The sequence below is a fragment of the Falco biarmicus genome, chromosome 4 (genome assembly GCF_023638135.1).
Source record: "Falco biarmicus isolate bFalBia1 chromosome 4, bFalBia1.pri, whole genome shotgun sequence".
NCBI classification, from domain to species: Eukaryota; Metazoa; Chordata; class Aves; order Falconiformes; family Falconidae; genus Falco; species Falco biarmicus.
This window is the reverse complement of record NC_079291.1, coordinates 90,089,716-90,102,744: the sequence shown is the minus strand read 5'-3', so window position 1 is coordinate 90,102,744 and position 13,029 is coordinate 90,089,716.

Sequence of the window (13,029 nt, the reverse complement as noted above, 5' to 3'; positions counted from 1 at the left end):
TTTTGGCACGCACTTAATGCTTCCTTACATACGGCTGCTACGGGGCCGGGCTCTGTCACACTGATGCTGTTGGAGTGCCTCTATTTAAAGGCATGTTCTTCAGGTGCAGGTGCTACAAGTAACATCAGAAGGAGGTTTGTTTTCTTGTTTCCCTTACTGCCAATGTTTTTACAGAGCTGTTGAACTACACTTGCTGAGTTTTACCTTGACACTTTAATTTGGAGGCAATCTAATATGTTCTGACTGAAAATTTTAAAGTGGAAGTCCCAGTGCACAGCAGAAACAAGGCGTAGATTTCATCATTCTTGACCCATTATCAGTTTTTTTATTTAATCTGCCACTTTAGAAACCATGTGTTGTTTTACTCCAGGTATTTTAACAGCTCATTTTAGTCTTGCTGACATTGCTGTGTCACGGTTCATGTCTTTTCTGACACGAAGCTATCAAGTTCTTCCATTTGCTCTTCCATTTTACCCTGGCTTACAAATGAGGTTTAGAGAAGCTAAAACCTTTCTGCATCTAAAGTCTCTTTTATTTCAGTAGTGTTGCCCTTTGCATTTTATAGTTGCTGATGTATGGTTTCAGTCAAAAGACTGTAAAGTACTTTGAAGAATGACTATGTGAAATAAATACTGGGAAGGAAAAATTGTTAAAAATGCATCAATGTGGCTTTCATAGAATTTAAATTTCTCTAAAATGAAATTGTTTCAAAATATCCCTGTGTTTCTGCTTTCGCCCAGTACCCTTTGCCAGCTTGTGTTAAAAGTTAGACCAGAGTTTGGCCTGTCTGTGATTTTTTTTTTCTTTTTTTTTTTGCTTTTTCATCATGTTTCTAATACGTCACCTGCCCTTCCCTCCCTCTGCTTAAACCACCCAGATCTGAGCAAGAAGGAAACCAGGAATCCGAAGGCGAGCGTGCTGGTGCGTTCTCCAGGCAGCACAAAAAAACTGGAGGTGTCACTGTCTGCATTAATATCTCTCCATACTTGTGTGCAATCATCTGGTGCTTTTCATAAAATTCACATATATTTTATTTTAAAATGTGACAGGAGCATGTTTTTCTGCCTTTTCACCAACAAATATAGCTGGAAGGATGCGTAGAGGAGAGTTGTGCCCCCTCGCTGACTGATGCACCATGACATGGGGTGTAGAGGAAATTCAACACTTTGTCACTTCAGCTGTTGACAAAGTGAGTCACCACACAGAGGTCCCAACTGCTCGCGTCGACGACGCAGATCCAGGCTCCCCTCCGCAAGCGCAGGGTGTTAGTCAGGCATCCCAACCTGTGGCGGCGACCAGAAGTACTGGTGGGGGAATCGCTGGCGTGGTGTAGCTGTATGCTGTGCATCACTAAACAGCGTCTTCAGTTTTTTGAATGTGGCTGTGTCTTTACCAGTCAGTTGGATGAAAATGACTCACACAGCATAAAGATGTGGTTACAAATGGTCGCCCAAGCTATGCATTTGCATTATAGCTCAGCAGAGCGGAGCTGGGTTCGGCCCCAGGCCATACGGGCCACCAGCCATGGTGCTGGGCTGCGGAGGTGGGTGCCCATCCTGGGCTCCTTTTCCCTTCCCCTCAGAGCCTCATGCTGTTACTGTCTTTGTGCTACTCCTGGGAACGACTGGCTTTGTATTTGAGCTCTAGAGAAGTTTTTCATAATACAGTCAGAAAACTTGCACCTTGTGGGGCTCTGAAAACCTCAATTCTCTTTGCTGCCTTCATGAACTGAGGACAGGGAGCGGTTGGGGTAATTTGGTAGGAAAGATGTTGTAGAACTGTACAGTATGTTGTTATTGGGCAGTTAGTGTCAAAGCACTGTTGGTTCGGATACAGCAGATAGCAGTCAGGTCACAACCTGGCTCATCCCTTGCTAACACCAGGGCGAGGGCAGCCCACTGGTGGCAAGGCATACCGGGATGAAGGAGGTTTGATTTTCTGGTTATGCATTGGTAGTCCGGATGCTTGAGCATCGTTTCCGAAGCTGTATCCAGCCATACTGACAGTCAGTTTGTGTCTGATGGGCCACTTACATAAAGGAGGAGCAAACCATATGAAATATCTCATGGGGAAATAAAAGGTAATGATCAACTGCTTAGACATTGATAGTATTTCTTTTGTTTTTTATCTACAAAGCAGATTTCTGGTAGGATGAGCTCTGAAGGAAGCAGACCTAGTATTTACAGCTTAGAGACTGAGGTCCCCATTTCATATTTGGAAATGAAAAAAATTTTTTTGATCTTTATCTTTGAGTTTTAAGACTGTTTCCACACCAAAAAAGGGTGGGAGAAGAATAAGAGATAAAAATATGTTTGAAATACAAGCTCTTCCTCCAACCTCTTACAATGTTTGAAAGTTTTTCTCTACAGCTATTCATTCCATGCACTTAACATCTGGTTTATGCTTTGATATATCTTGCAATCATTTTTTATCCTTAATTTGTTTGAAAAGTTTGCCATTCCATTGAGAGGTGCAATATCAAGCCACTGCATAGGAAAGAGCTCAGAACGCTGGGTCCCTGGTAAAGGTACTGTCATTGGGGTATTTCCCTAAAAAATCCCAATGGGGGGTGAGATAGCTTGGTCCTACCGAAATGATCAGAGGTGCCGTGCAAAAGAGGCCTGAACCCCCGTTTTCATGCCATACTTCAAATTGCATAAGAAGAAATACTCTCTCATTAAATTATTTTTTGTTGTGAATTATTAATATTATACACGTTGCCTCTTTTTCCATTTCTTCCCCCGCCCCCCCCCCCCCCCCCCCCCCAGTTACATGAGTAGTTTGTTTCCTGACAATATTTGATTGTCTTGGTCTATGGCTGGCTTTGATTTCACTGCAGATAAGTTTTCTGAGAGAATTAGATATTACTTAGATATACAAGCACTACTCTAACCAGGCGGTTCTGCCTCTGACAAAGGAATGGGAACGTAATAGAGTTTTTTAGTGTTCTCTCTTCTAACTCTATTATATATTACTTATATAGTACCTAGCTGTAGGTAATATATTTCTTTTATTTCCTGGCAATTCTAAATTGCCTGAGGAAAAAAATAAAGCTTTGTTTAAAACAAAAGTGATTAAAAATTTTCATCCCAGAATCAGCAACATACTCAATTCACTTCACATTAGATATTTCATTTCAGTTGCTAAGTAATTTACTGGTTTTCTAACATAGAATAACATTCAAAATGAAATATTTAACACAAAGTATTTTGATGAGAAAGAACTGTTACTAAAGCACTAAAAAATTAAGACAACTTGCTGAAATTGATGGATAGTTGTGAAACGTTTAGATCAGCCCAAATCTATGTTTTTTCAAAAGGAAATTTTTTTAACAAACTTTTCTCCAGCTCAAGGTCAACCTCTGCCACATGTGAACATTTTATATTCAGTCAGACTTGTACAGATTTATGATTTTAAGAGAAGAAATTGATCCTCGCTGTCTGAACTCCCTAAAATGTCGTAACCCCCGAAAGCAGAGCCACCGGGTGCAGCCCCTGGAGGTGCCGGACAGGATTTCCCTGGGTGGCAGCGCAGTGGGTATGCTCTGCTGTTGCCGTATCCAAGGAGGGCTTGGAGATAATTAACAATCAGCTATATTACCTGTGCTGTCTGTATGGTAACTGCTATGATAACCACCAGAAGTATACGTATAGTGCTGACGTATGGTGACAACCAAGCATTATCACTGTTTTCCCCTCCTGTATAGCCACAGTTTTTCTCATTTTTAATTTGTCATCAAAACATTCTTACCTTCCCCCCCCCCCCCCTTTTTTTTTTTGGGTTTATTTATTTATGGTAGGCTCCCTGGCTTTCTCTCCAGGTAGATTTGAACCTTATTTTCTCCCTTTTCAGCTGAGCCTTCTCCCCATTGTGATGTAAATGAACATATTTGTACAACTTCATCTATCACAAGAGCTCTGTTGTTGTCTCTCAGCTGCCCAAAATTAAACCAATCCATTTTTGTTGGCTGTGGATCTTCATACAACGTGCCAGCGAGGAGACTGCTGAGGGGATGGGGCATCCAACCTAGTGAATGTGATGTTTTGAAAGAGCCATCATTAAAATTGCATCAGCTTCTGCTCTTATCTACTCGTTGGGAGCTGGAACATGGTGGGAGCTGGAAGAAGAGGAGGATGGAGGCTCTGACCGTGCCGGGCGGCACTAGCCTCCAAGCATGTTTCGCTTGGGGAGCTCCAGGCTGGAAGACGAACGATTCATCCCCCCGCAGGCAGGCACCCCAAGGGGCAACATCCCCTGCACAGCCCCTTAGCCCCTGCCTGCCACCCGTAAGCACGCCTGACGCAAGGCAAAACAGAGAATACACGGCTGCCCTGGTTGAGCGAGATGAGTAGCTCCTGTAGAAGCATTGTTATGCTGTACTTTTTTTCTACGTGTTTTAGGCTAGCTGATGACCTTTTCAAAGGAATGAGTTTTCTTATTTCTCAGTGCTTAGCTATTTTAATCCTTTCTTTACATTTCCTTTTAGAACCATTTCTATTATTTAAAGCCTGCCTCTGTGTGCCTTAATATGAGACTGATTTGATTTTATTTTATATCTGTGATATAAATCTTTGATCTTTATTTTAGCTTTGTCGGTAATGTAACCACTAAGGAAAATGCTAAAGATGTCTCTGATTTTCTGTCATTAGAACTGGGATCAGGTTTCTTATAGAATTCAGCATGAGATAATGCTTCTCCAGTCTAGTTCTCACATTTTAAGAATAAAAGTCAACAAAATGCCACTACAGATCTTTTTTTGGTGCTGTAAATTGCATTTTGATGATTCTCCACTATTGGAAGAGCACTCCTTCAGCACTGCCAGGAAGCATCCCTTGTTGCTTCTAGCAAGAATTGTCATGGTGATGCATTCTGTTGACCACATTTTGAAACACAGATTGTTTCTAATTCTGTTTCTCTAATTTACTCTGGATACCGTAATCTCTCCCCGCACCCCGCCCCACCCTCCCCCTGCCCCGCACGCTTTTCTGAGATTTTTATTACATCTATATACACGCATTAGTAGGATCTGCCCTCTCACCTTCACATATGCAAAGCGTGCTTGGCTGATATTTTTTTTGCTGGCTTGTTGCTATGCAGGTCTGTGCCGAGGCTGCACCCCCCAAATCGCGCCGTTCTTGGCCTCACTGGTTTGGCACCGCCGGCTCTGCCCGCTCCGTGTGCCGGCACCCAGCTGCCGAAAGCCTCCTCGCCCTCCGCTCCTGCACTGGAGAGGATCCCCGAGGGCTCTTCTTGCAGGAGGGTGCTGTCTCGCAGCTGCTACAGGAGACGTACTTCAGTTATTGAATTGCTCTCTGTGCATGCAGAAGAAGAATGGGAAAACCCGATGGGGCATCAAGTGCAGGCTCGTTACCAGCAAGCAGGCAGATGCCTTTCCATGGCTAATTGTGCCTCCGCGGGAGAGGCCAGGCAGTGGCCTGAAAAGCACTTGGTTCTCAGAAAGGCTGGCAAGCTTATAACTGAGCTAAGAAGCTCCACGAAGAAATTAAATTTGGCAGTGCAAGTGCAGTACTTAGGTTAGTCTCAAGTAGTCTTGAGATATAAAAATGTTTCTGTGGGAGTTCTTGGCTGAGTGTGAAGGCTGAGAGAAGAGTCCAGCTTGCAGTGTGGAGTGGAGCTGCTTTATTTATTTCATCATTGTATTAATGGTTTTAAGAAGAAGGCTTGGCCTAAATTCATGGCTGTGTTTATTGTTTTTTTCGTGCAAGGACCAGAAGCAGGTTTCCCTGTGGTACTGGCCCAGTTTGAGCTGGTAAGGCAGCCTGGGAGCTCCCTCCATTCCTGTGTATGAGGTGCAAAAAAAGTATCATATGCAAAGGGGACCTGGGTGCGCTGGGTGCATGGGGTGCGCTGGGTATTAAAGCAACGCAACTCACGTTGATACTTCTGCATGCCTGCAGAGACCTAGAGTTGCCACGAGCCTGGCTCAGCCCCAGAGCAGGATGGAACATTTCTCCCCCGTCTGATGGCTGCCCTGCATGCCTGGGACATGCTCGACATGTTCAGACAGCTTCGACATGGTTGCTGAACCTGCTCCTGCTCAGAGGCCTTGATCTTCAGCCTGCTGGTGGGTGTCCATCCCTCCCAACTGCTTTTTTCTGAAAATGTTTTACTTTTTAGAAGTAATTAAGTAGTTTTGGGGTCAAAGAGTGAGAAGGGCAGTTTCTGTAGGGCCTGGCAGTTAAGGGGATCTGGCTTGACGGCCACTGTCCAAGGCTGTGTATGAGGCTGGCTGGCTGCTAATGCGCAGTGCAGAGACCTTGGGGAAGACATGGGGATGACTGTGCCCTGTGCCCTTTGTGGCTGTCCCCTGCACCCTTTGCAGCTGTCCCCTGGGCACTTTGCAGTTGTCCCCTGGATGCTTTGCACCTGTGGAAGTGGGAGGTCTGGATGTAAAATGCTGCAGCAAAAACAGTCAGAAGAGGAGAAATCCCATGAATCCAAACCTCTCCCATCTCCAGACAGTCTTATTTCCAAAATAGGGGGGGGGTGTGTGTGTGTAATTTTTTTTTTTTTTTTTAAAGGTTAGGTAAATCCAGACTTCAGGAAAGAGCTCACAGGTGTGACCATGGAGGGTCGTGGGCTGGGCTGAGACTCAGGTACCCAGCTGTGCAGGCACAGCGCTGGGGATGGTGAAGAAGGAAATGAGTCTCCAGGAGAGAGGGGCCGTTTGGGCACCTTCCCATGGGCTCTGCTCTGCTTTTTAGCATCTGTGACTTAACACAGCTGATGGAGGGGCGTGCGATTTTCAGCCACAGACAGAAATAATAATACACCTTGGAAGCATTTCTGCATATTGCTCATAAAATTAGCTTTATTTCTGGAGAGAGATTGTTACTTTTTATCTTCCTAATCTCCAAAAGTGAAGCTGCCTAGTGTGAGTTTTTCAAATAATAAACCCAAGTATATTTTGCATATGTTTTCTTCTGTTGTTCAAAAAATATAAATTGAATTTATGGAATGCTGTTTGTTTTGACATAGTTTCACAGAGGCCATTCCAAAGGAATGAAAATCCTTCAAGGGGAAGAGGAAGGTGGTGAAAGCTCCTTCTTCCCACATGCCATGGACAAAGGTGTCCTGGCCCAGAGATCTGCAGGAGACAAACCCCGAAGAGTCGGAAAGGCTGAGCTCCACCTGGATGCCAGTCACATGACAGGTTAACTGCCACGCTTTTATTTAAATGTAAATATTTTCTAGGTTTAAAGAGAAATCAGAGATTATGTGGGGGCACCAAGGCTTGGAAGATATCTCAACAGAAACTCAGCTCTGAACCCTTGTCCCAAGGGTGAGGAAGGAGTGTGGGACATGAGGAGCAAGGCCCCAGGATACAGAGGGAAACATGCCTGATTTCAGCAAAAATGAGGATTGGTAAGAGGTGGTAATTTCATTTAGTTTATGCAAATTTCACCCAGTTTTTTAAAAAGTTACAAAAAAGACACTTTGGCATTATCTTGAAAGGAATGTAAATGAACATATCCTTAATGCACAGCCTTGTTTTCTGGCAGAGACAAGTCCAGGAGAGCTGTATCTCCCACTGAACTCCTAGAGTGACAGCAGTGCTGGAACAAAGTTTTACAATTTTATGGTATTGCAGAAACAAAGTTGTCTAGTTGGGGATCTAATGATTCTGTGGCTATGTTTTCTGTTTTTCACATCTCAGTGAATGCTATGCCTTCATGCAAGACTACACGTAATGTTAGGAGAAAAACAATGGTGCCAAACACCCCAGAGATGTCAGTGTACATGTTAAGAGCATAAACACTTTGAAATAAGTCAGTGTATCGTTTCTATGAAGCGATGCCAATATTCTCTGTTGGATAATGAAGGAACTGTGTGTGTGCTTGTGCAGAAAAAATGAAATTCCAGCTTGCATGTATATAGAGAGAGGAGGTAGGACTGGGTGCCTCAGTGTCATGGTAACAAGGCAAGGCACGCGGTATATAAATAACTGAACATCATAGTCCTCACTTTCTTCTGGGATGTGCTGCTTACAACTTTGTAATGACCTCAGTCAAACACTAGGCTGAATGCCAGCATTTCTCATCACAAAAAGGACATTCTTCTGGCAGCTAGCATTTGTAAAGTGAGTTAATGGGAGAGCTTTGTTCATTAAAGAGGAGAGGTAAAAAATGCATGCAGAAGATTGCTTCTAATTTATGATTATCCACGATCTTCTACTACCTTTCATCGCTACCATCAAATATTTAAAAACACCTTAAATCAGATATTGTTAATGGTGGGTAATTGCATTTCATGGGATCCCTGCCCAGGCTTCTCCCTGGGTCCTTCTGCAGCTGTGCCCAGCTGTGTCCCAGCCCCCGGGCCACTCGCCATCCCTGGCCAGCATCACGTTTAGAAATGGGGAATGTAAAGGGTTGCTGAGCCAAGGCAGAGCACTGCGGGGTGTGAGGGGGTGTCACTGACATGTCTTCGGGGACCAATCCTGGCTGTCACAGGAGAAAATGTGAATCATTGCAGCCCTGACAGCCACGACTGTGCTGCCAGCCAGGGCCCACCCTGATCTGATAGGAACGGGGCTGGGCGGAAGTGTCTGAAAACAAAAAATTAAGTGAAAATTAAATTCCCTCTAAGTGCTGGGTTTTGAACCTTGAAGCTCTTTTCTCCATACTCTGCTGCTGACAATTGCTAGCCAAATAACAGCATTAGATACTCATTTAAAACCTGATCAATAAACTTTCTTTGTGGTTAAGATCATTCTGAATTTAAATTCTTTTCATGTGGCATGCATTTGGACAATTTGTGGACATGAAAACTTTTTAGCAACAATGACTTAAATTGAAAATAATATTGAAATATTTGAACAGTTGAATAATTGTCATTATTTTGTACACCTAGTTTTTTTCTCTGACTTCATATTCTGTCCTTTTTGCAGAAAAGGTTGTACATATATTATTTTTTCTTTTTTCTATTTTTATATTCGAAGAAATTTAAGTATTTTGCTGAAACAAGAACGTTTTGTGGCCAGAAACATGTACCATTGGTGAACCATGAGATCTTTGTGGCCAATGTAACCACTCACATCCACAAAAACTCTGCCATGGTTTTAGTTATATTCTTCATTCAGTGTCAGAGTATGTTTAGATTTTATGTTAGACCCTTGAAAAAATGGTTTTATGGTGAGTCTTAGCACATCCAGAAAGTCATCTGGGATCCGTGCTCCAGCGATGCAGCCCTCTGCTCTGGCACGCCAGCAAGGCCAGTGGAATCTTGGCCTTGTTTTCCCCTATTTTCACACCTTCTTCAGATTAGAGCTGAAGGAAGCAATCTAAGCAAAACCAGATTGAAAGTCATGGCTTTTCTTGTCTCCAAATTCTCCACAATCTATTTTTAAAGTTTTTTTAAATTTAGTTTGAAACCATTTGTTAGAAAGAAGAGATGTTTTAGGAATCCCCTGTAGACACTCAACAAGGAAGCTTTTCACATGTTCAGATTTTACATCTGCGTTGTGTTTTATTGGTTTAACCACTCGCTGCTTTTCCCTGTGGAGTCCTAAAAAACACGTGCTATGCTCCACTTGGCCCTTGTTTCAAGGCTTGGATTTTCCTGTCAGTATTTTCACATTATGAAGGAACTGATGGAAAAACCTGTATATTTTGATTGTCTTACAGAGGATCAATATGAGGCTTATTAGCAGATATTTAGCACTAGTTATCTCCTATGAGGTTCAGAGATCTTTTTTATTTGATTGATGTTTCTATTAGTAAAAAAGAAATAATCGTATTTGAGATGTAACTATGCAGAAGTGTGAAGAACTAATTCACACTGTGATAAAATAGTTATGTAAATGAGATGGGGAGGGATCATTTATCTGAAAGATTACTTGGGAATAGCATGAATCACCAGTATCAGATAATGAAGCCTTATTCCTGCACTGGAAAAGCAGTGCTGTGGCCCCTAATATCTGAACACAGAGAAGGGGATTTACCAGCTTCCGGAGGGGTTTGTACATCTGCAATAAATAAACATCACAAATATTATTTTGTAGTTAGATTTGCTGTTGTGCAGCATGGGCAAATTATTGGTTTGCTAGCAAACCTTGCTGTGCTGTAAAGGTCAGAACAACAGAAAAAAGTCAGAAATTTTGCACTTCATTTAAAAGAATATAAATATAAACAGTGGTTTTTAAAATAGAACATAATAAATGTAATATGCAATGAGTAAATTAGTAACCGTGAGACTTATACAAATTTTTACAGGTGCACTGATAAGTCTGTTTTGTAAGAAAGTTATATTTGGAGTCCATAAACACGTCCTCCAGGATTATGGAAAAGATTGTGGGTGAGATTGCTTGCTTCTGCACCACGCTGCTTTCCGAGAGGTCTCTGCTGTGTGCCCTGGGCGTGCTCAGCTGCTCCTGTGGCTGCGGCTCGTCGCCTTGCCTGGTGCTGTCCTGGCACCCTTCCCTCACTTCCCGGCCTGCCGTGGGAGGGTTGGACGGAAGATTTGACCGTTGTTCTCCAATTATTACCTGGACTCACAAATTAGAGAGGTAAAAGCGTGTCCTTTCCCAGACTGCAGCACAGAAGCGATGACAACAGAATTTTTCCAGGTTTCCCATCCCCTTGTTATCCCTGACAGAAGGAGTTCACAGAGCAGAATGTCCTCGGTCCAAATGCAGTAAGAGCAGGATGGAACAGAATATAAACAGTCATTTAACACATACCATTTAATACATACATTATAAAAAGTATTTTAGTCAGACGACAGTAGAAACAAAACATTAATTCCCAACATAAAGGCGGTGATCAGAAGTCTATATGGATGACCGTGTATTTATCTTCTCAAGGGACTCGGTGCATGCTTGGCTGTGACTAAAGACCAGGGAAAAAGAAGCAGCAAGCCCTGGGAGGTGTTGGAGCAGGTAATCACATAAATGCACTGCTGTGCTAATCCGGCTCAATTTGTAAGCTGGAGAGGACCTCAGTGAAGGTTAAGACGTAAAACTGCAGGTGAGGAGGAGGGCGTTTGTGCACCTCAGCAGGAGAAGCAGGTACAGCCTGGCTGGGGTGGTTTCCCAACCTTTCAGACCTGGAGCTGCATCTTCAGAGCTGCGAATCGGTGGCTGGTGGGGAATGAGGAGGTGCAACATGCTCTGCGTGGTGGCTCTCCAGCAAGGCTGTGCCACCTCACTGCTGCTGCGGTTGAGATTATTTCCCAGCCCCTGCCACGGGGTATCTCAGGAACCACAGAGCAAACCTCCAGGAGAGTTCTTCATCTCCAGGCTCGGGACCGTCACAGCTGTGTCACAACAGGTGTCAGGGGAAGCCATGTGCAGGAGGGGAAAGCCCACACTATGCACAGGCACAGAACTTGTGAGAGATGGTCGCTTTGGTGCAAGCAGCATGGGAGTCAGTAGCATCTGTAGGACAACCATGTGAGTACTCCAGAAGACATTTTGTTGGAAAATGCGGGAAGCAAGATTCAAATTGCCAGTGAAATCTGACAACCTAATTTAAATGGTATATTTTGTGGAAATGATATTCCTGGGACACAAGACTTGCCTTCCTGCATGTAAGCTCTGAGTTTTAGCAAGCACGCTTTGAAAAGAAGAGTTTTCAATAATGAATTATAGGAAGAATGTGCAGACAGAGAAGCTCTTTTAGGGGTGGGTGCGTGGGTGTGTGTGTGTGTACACAGCAATTTGAGACTGAGCCTTGATCACATGGAGAACTTGTCCTAAGGTAAAGTGTTACCCTGAGCCATCCTATGACAGCAGAAGCCATGCTATTGTTACCCTGTCAGATAGAATCATTAAAAAAAAAATATATGTAATTTTTCAGCTTTCTTTTAACTTTAATTGCAGTATAGGCATCAGCAACTGCTTAAGAGTACAAAACCCAGCATTTGTTTAAGAAAAGGGGACAGCTGTATAGGTATAGTTTTGTAGTCATTATCTGTACAGACCCTTAAAAACTATGACGAAGATTGGTAGAAGGAAGAGCATGTGAACAAAACCTGAGCTCATCTAAAATATCAATGGAAACTCTGGTGTTTAACATGTTTGCCCTGTGGTGTTGCCTGGTTTTGAAGGGTGCGTTATCCAGGCCAAGTGAACATGTCCCTTTAGACTTCCACACCTAACTGAACAAAAATTGGATGGAAAAAGGCTTGGAGTCTGATCTTGTTTTCATATTAGCCCATCCATCTCTTCTCACAAGACAAAGCAAAATTCACTTCAGTTTTTTGATGACAAGGGCAGAAGCCCTGAGATGCTGGTGAGGACCAGCACGTCTTTTCCCTGCGGTGGGGAGGGAAGCTGCCCTTCTCCAGCTGGAGGTTTCTGCGCTGCTTCCATCGCTCCAGCAGCACAGAAGCTGATTCTCCGAGAGGAGCCTGCGGTCGGAGCGATAGCTGCAGCTAAGGAGTCCTGCAGCATTGATCCTGCCACTTGGCTGTGGGTTCTGGAAACTACCAAAAGTGGTAAAACTTCCCTGCCCTCTCAGGCCATTAGGAAATACCCTCGTACACGTGTAACGTATGTAAACACCAAGGGACAGGCAGTAATTTGTAACAAGATATGTAAAGAGTGATGGAATATGCAGCAATGACACAGCCAAAGCGTGCAGTGCCTTATTCAGTAATTCATTAAATATCTGCCCTAGAGCAGCACTGCTGTATATCCTTCATAAAGACTTAAACACAAGATTAGATTGCAGTTTTCTGTTATTTTTAAGCAAAGAAAACTTAATTTCATATTATTATAGCAAAATAATTGGTTTAACTAGTTAAACCTTTCCAACTGTATAGAGAAGGAAATTGCACGATGTTTCATTTCATACCGTGCCATGTTGTTACAAGTTTGAGTGCTGAGAAGAGGCTCCTCAGAGACTGTTTTTTTGACTTCAATGCAAAAATGTTTTTTCATGTCAACAAACTCTGCACTGAAGAGTAAGTCTCCATAGCAAGTAGTTGTGTTGGCTCTGATTTACACTGCAGACTGCTGCTTCTGTAAAACAAGGAAGATGATATAAATTGGAGGTAATAGGATAG